Here is a 6,146-nt window from a genome sequence, read left to right as displayed (position 1 = left end):
ATCTGGGCCTTCCATCTTAAAAGATCTATTTCCCATCACATTTTCTATAGTATGTGCTTATGAGCCTCACGTGGAAAAACAAGTAGTTAGCCTTTGGAAGGGCTACAGGTATATGCAACCTTCCTGACATATAAATTGTTTTAAAACGGGTTTGGTGAGACATGAATATACCATTCCAAATTCAAACCCAAACTCAAAATTTTTCTTTTCTGTTTCTTATTTTCCAGGGATTTCCAAGAATAGCCATTTCATAGTTCAGCTGTGAAATAAAATCCTCATATCACCATCCAGGGATGTTGAACCATAACTAAGGGGAGCTAGAAAATGTACAATTTGCTCTAATGGCTTCCACTATGATCTTGTGAGGTTTTTATTATTATTACTATTTTTAGTAATCATCTCAGTGATATAATCAGAGCAAAAAAGATTCTAAAGGCACAAATCAAAGAGGAATCTTAGTTTTCAGTAGGAATAGTTTCTCAGTCAGTCCCGTTTCTTCAATCTTCTGGTTTCGTTTAAGACGTGATGTCATAATTTATGATGTTAAGCTGACTAGTGAAATGTCATTGTAGAAGTGATGTTTTAATTGATGATGTTAGGCTGGTTAGCAAGAAAGTATCAAATGTCACTTTTCTGACATAAACTGGCAGTTACGATTATATAATATCAATTATTCTTTGGAAAACTGCATTAGATCAGTTAGAGCTGAACCAATTTAGTTTAAGCAGGTTCATATTTTTTTTTCTTAGCTGCTCATCCAGTTCTAATTATTAGGAGTAAAATACACTTTGGATGTAGTTTAGACTTTGATAATGTCCTCTTTGGAAAGGTAATAGGTGTCTTACATGGCCTTTGTGTTGCAAAAGAGGTACAAGCAAAGTCTGTAATGACCTTCCTGAAAGGAGGCTGCACCTTGAATTGCTTTAGCAAATCATCCTCCTCCCAAATTACAACTCTTGGAATTATTTTAATTGTTAATTGCAATTTAAGTGAAATATGACATTGTGAAGGAATAGTTTTTAAAAAGTCATAGCTTATTTTGGTTTTCTATGCATGTCAGCTGCTAAGTTAATTTAAATTTAACCATAAAATACTAAGCACACTTGCCTGTGCCCTTTCCTTTGCTTTACTAGTAAAAAGAAAAAAAAAGAAGTGAAGAAACATTTTCTCAGATTCTTTCTCCTTTACTAGGACATCATTTTGAAAATGTGATGAGTTAATTAGAAGGATATAGGAACTCACAACTCAAAAACTGAATGATAAGATTAATATTAATAACAAATACCATGATATCAATAGCTACTATTTGTTGCAATTACTATATGCAGGCACTGTGCTAATCCTGCAGATGCAGTCCCTTATTTATTCCTCACAACAAATCTGTGAACTAGATATGGTTGGTATCATTTTGCATAGGAGAAAAAAGGAGGCTTACAAGTACTTTGGCATGAATCAGAAAATAAACATTTTGTAAATGTTAAGTATTTTCAGGAGTATTAGTATCATTTGGTGGAAGGTAATCATGGGGAAATACATCAATGGAGGGAGTCACCTTTCTCAGCCACTGTCATCATTATACCCAAGGTGAAGCATGGCAGCTGAATCCCAGTGTGAAGGTTCAGTGCTAGCAGAAAGAAGAGCAAGGAGAAGTTGGTGAAGCTGGGGCAAAGTGAGGATATGTGTGCGTGCAGGTGTGTATGTTTGTACATAAATTTGCATGTGCATGTTTGTGTGCATGTATGTATGCACAGGTGTGTGCAAATGTAGACTTGTATGTACACGTTTGTGCACATGTACGTACATGTGTGTGCACCTATGTTTGGGGAGTGGGAACCAGGATGGGGAGGAAGTATAGAGTAGTGCCAATACAGGAGTGATATCAGCCTCCTTGAACATATCTAGTGCAACCTGACCATCTGGTACAGATTTAAAAACAGGCCATCCCTCTAGAGCAGAGTCCAGGAGGTGCCATGTTGAGCTTGGCATTAACTGTCCAATTTCTGGATTTCGGGCTGGTCCAGCAGGGTAGACTTATGGGAGAGGGGTCAGAGGGACTAAGGCAGGAGGAAGGCTCTGAGGGGGTGGTGTATACTTACCACATGGCACAGCTATATTTCAAAAACTGCATAGCAGATACGGTCCTACCATTCAAAGCTGAGGACATAAACTCATAGATTATTGGCCTTCTCTTGTCCCTCCCCTATCTCCTATTTCCAGTTCTATCCACAATTACTCCAAAATGAGCTGTCTTCTTTCCACTGCTATAGAAGGGATTTCCTCCAAAACATTGAGCTCATAGATCTTTTTCGAACACTTCAATTCTACAGGAGTGCTTTCCTTCTTACAGGTATTATGCCTTTTTGTGGGTGTGTGTGTGTGAAAACTAGAAAAAATTCAAACCTGGGGCTGAATGTGTCCATTGGAATCACAGAGGAATGTCAAGTTGTAAGACAATATCAGACATTCTAGAACTTGGGTGAAAGGTTTTCACATTCCCTCTCAGGCTCTGTCAAACCACATAAGAAAAATAAATTAATCAATAAACGTGTCAAATGAGAAAACATCACATTCTTGTCCTTGGCAGCATTGTATGGCTTCATGATACTTCTTCATGGCAGATTATTGTATGTGCCTCGGTCCAAGTCTCTTCCCTTTGTTCTCTTCTCCTTCTCTACCTTGGTTTCACCTTGGTTTAGGAGCAAAGCCAAACTATTTCATTTGGAATCTGATGAAAAGACAGAAATGGTTCCTGGGATTTTGAACTTTCCTCTCTTACTCCAACCTACAAGATAGGCAACTCCGGAGGAGGTAGGACAAATAACAACTAACACTTGTCTAGTGCTTTGTGATTTTGCAAAGTGCTTTTATGGATAAACTCACTGTTTCTTACAACAGCTTTGTAACATCATGATTATTGTTTCCCCTGACAGAAAACAAAATGTCTCAAATAAGTTAAGCAAACAGCTTATAGGTTTTCTGAGATACCATGATGTCTCCAATGTAATGTGGGATTTTTTAACCTATCTTCACTCTGGTTATTAGGAGAAATCCTCAGCACCCATGCCAGGACTCTAAAATCCTGTAGGCTTGAACTTTCCTTGATTTAAATAGTGACCACGACTCTCTTGCTCAATCACTCACTCCAGTTCTAATGGGGACTTGAAGTCAGTGGGTTAATGCTTTTTCCTTTTTCCCTTTTTCTATCCCAGGAAATAAATACCTTTTGAGATATGTTTTATTGAACAAATGCTGATTGAGCATCTATTATGTGCCAAACACTGTCCTGTGGCTTGGAATATGATTGTTAGCCAAATCATGCCTTTCTAGAGTTTGCGTTCTCATGGAGTGAGGCCTAAAAAAATTTTAATAATGAATTGTGGCACTAGGTGTTCTATGACAGTTCTTTTCATTAGAAACAAGTCACTAGGTTTAGCTCACAAACAAGGAGAGAGGATTACACTGGGCATATGTACCAGTAGTTGGTGGTCTTTGGAAGCCATTTTAAAGAGATTTCTATAAAAGGATCTGAGAATGTCTCTCAGAGGCCCAAAATATCCTCCCCCAACAATAACATTCTTAATAAAATCTACAAGCCAACTTCTGCCTTCATATGATTTTCTGTGCCTCATACCTTCAAGTTCTATCTCTTAATTTCTACTATGAAACAAGCAACTAAAGACTTGAGGTGTTACCCTTTTGAGGGTTAATTTCCTCTCCACAAGGGTTTTCCACATCTGAAAATCTTTTTATTAGATAACTCTTAAGCATCATATCTGATCTTCTAAGCCACACATATATCCTGTGGCAGCCACTGTTGCAACCAAGAGTTCTGTGTAGGCTCCAGTCAGTTTCCAGTAGGTATGGTTTTGCTTCAGGCCCAAAATGCACACCTCTTGCCTCCAGCAGGTGTGGAGTTTCTTTACTGATGTCACTGCATTGAGAACTATAGAAACTTAGTGTTCAAGAATATGCATCCTGAAAGTGAGAGTGCTTAATACCAGGTTAGAAGAAATGTTCACCAATGGGGACTGGAAGTCAATGGGTAAATGCTTCTTCATTTGACTTTTCCTGCCTCAGGAACATTTTGCAAAGCATTTCATTCTGCTTCTCAGATGAGTTCACAGGACTGAGCAACTGGTCACCCACGGTGATATACTTGCATGGGCTCTCTCTCCTCCCTTGTTTTATTCTGGTTCCCTGGAACTACATTTCCAAATAAATTACTCACACATGGCCTTTTTCTTACACTTTGCTTCTTATGGAATCTAGGTGAAAACAGCCTTTAAGGTTTAATGCTTCAAAAAAGAGTGAAATCAATGCATTACTGATGATGAGATTCTGTGCTATATACAATACACCTAAGCTTCAGTAGTTACAATGGCATTTTATGAGGTATGTAACTTACATGATGTTGCCCGTGCTGGGCACTGGAATATTCATTCTCATAGACAGTTACCACACTGGGCTCATGCATTTCTATTATGGTAGTTAGAGGGTTTTTAAAATTTGAGCCATATAAAATGAAGATGATGATAACAACAAAAACAACGAGTAAGACTCACTCTATAATGATAATCATATGATATTTTGTAAGTATTTATACATATGCACTTATTCTGGGCAAAGTTCTCAGGATGGACACCAGCAATGACATTTGGTACAGGCTGAAACTCAGGGGCAGAAGGGTCAGTAGGTCCTGAGTTCTCTACTCACCCTGCAGGGCTGTGCTTGGCCAGGGAAGCTACTGGATGTACCATGAAGCGATTACTCTATTGAAGGAACCTCAATCTCTACTGCTATCCCTTTTTATAAGGCTACTGTGTGAGAATACTTAGCTTAGGACCAATGTTTTTAAGGATGTTCTGAAAAAAATATAGATGACCAGCATCTGGAAATCTTAGGGTTTCTGGTTACTTAGGAAGTGATTTGGGTGTAGTCTCTCATGCAGTCTCACACCCCACTACCAAAGAAGGAGCCCATTAGTCCCAGCTAAGTCATTTTAAGGGAAGCCAAGGTCATTGTCAGAGAGCTCCAAGGTTATTTATTAGAAAATCCTACCCACCTCTTTACAAAATATAACAGATACACAGTGGGCTTGGGTGATGATTTTCTACTTCCTCACAATTAAGGATTTAGTGATAACCTTTAGCCAGTGTGGTCAAGAGAACATTCCTGAACTGCTCCTCATTCTTTATTTGCCAAATTTGGCTCCTATCCCACATCATTTACACCTCTTGGTTGGACAAGGTATGCTTCTGGTTTCAAAGGCTTTATTATTGAGTGTTATCCTTCCTTAGGCCCTTCACAAGAGCAGAGTCATCAAGTTGAGTCCTCATCAAATGGTTTTCATGGAAAGCTTTGCCTGCATCCATCATCCTCTGTGGACTGCTAGCTGTGGCTGGCTCTAGGAGGTTGCTGTACCTCTCTAGCTCTTAAAGCCATCCTGCGATGTCTGCCTTCTCCATTGCTGGATTAATAGGTTCTCCTATGGACTTTGAAATAGGCTTGCTTGGTGGGTATTGGAGCCATGCAGGAAAAAAAGGACATTAAAACATTTCTTTTACAAAAAAAAAATTTTTTGCTTGCATTTGGAATTGAAAAGAAGTTTTTTCAATTCCAAAATTGAAAACTTTTTGTACTATGACAAGGTGCTTTCTATGAATAACACCATTAAATTCCCTGTCAGCTACCCTGGCATAAGAGGAGATCCAAGGTACTACCATTTCATTTCATTGCTTTATAGGTTTCACTAGGTAACATGATAAACATGTCATGTTAGGGCAGCGATATTGTGGGCACCTGAGAGATCTTCTCAGTTCCTTTGGTAGGAAAGCTTCTAAAATGGCCCCAGTGATCTCTGCCTCCTGGCATCTCTGTCCTTCTATAGACTCCTTCCCTGGTATTTGGTCTGAAGCTAGTGACTTGCTTCTAATGCAGAAGTGATGGTGGCTTCCATCTGGAAGGCACCGTCTCTTTTCTCTTCATTTTGCCTTCTTTGATGAAGCAGGCTCCCATATTAGAGCACGTGACATCATATGGCAAAGACTTGAAGGAGGTCTCCAACCAACACCCAGCAAGGAAAGAAACCCCCAGCCCAACAGCCACGAGGAACTGAATCCTGCTGACAACTGAGACAGTCAGCTAGA

The 6,146-nt window shown here is 39.2% G+C and overlaps 1 long non-coding RNA gene across 1 annotated transcript in view; it reads left to right on the top strand.

The window, feature by feature from the left end:
- Nucleotides 1-2,684: 2,684 nt before the first annotated feature.
- LOC134756709 (uncharacterized) overlaps nucleotides 2,685-6,146 on the top strand; it is a 47,906-nt gene continuing 44,444 nt past the window's right edge. The window contains exon 1 of the long non-coding RNA XR_010129800.1: nucleotides 2,685-2,808. This is a non-coding gene — a long non-coding RNA (uncharacterized lncRNA). The remainder of the gene's footprint in view (nucleotides 2,809-6,146) is intronic.

Source organism: Gorilla gorilla, chromosome 12, assembly GCF_029281585.2.
Source record: "Gorilla gorilla gorilla isolate KB3781 chromosome 12, NHGRI_mGorGor1-v2.1_pri, whole genome shotgun sequence".
Classification (NCBI taxonomy): Eukaryota; Metazoa; Chordata; class Mammalia; order Primates; family Hominidae; genus Gorilla; species Gorilla gorilla.
The sequence above is the reverse complement of the archived record's forward strand: the minus strand, read 5'-3'. Positions and strand labels throughout refer to the sequence as shown.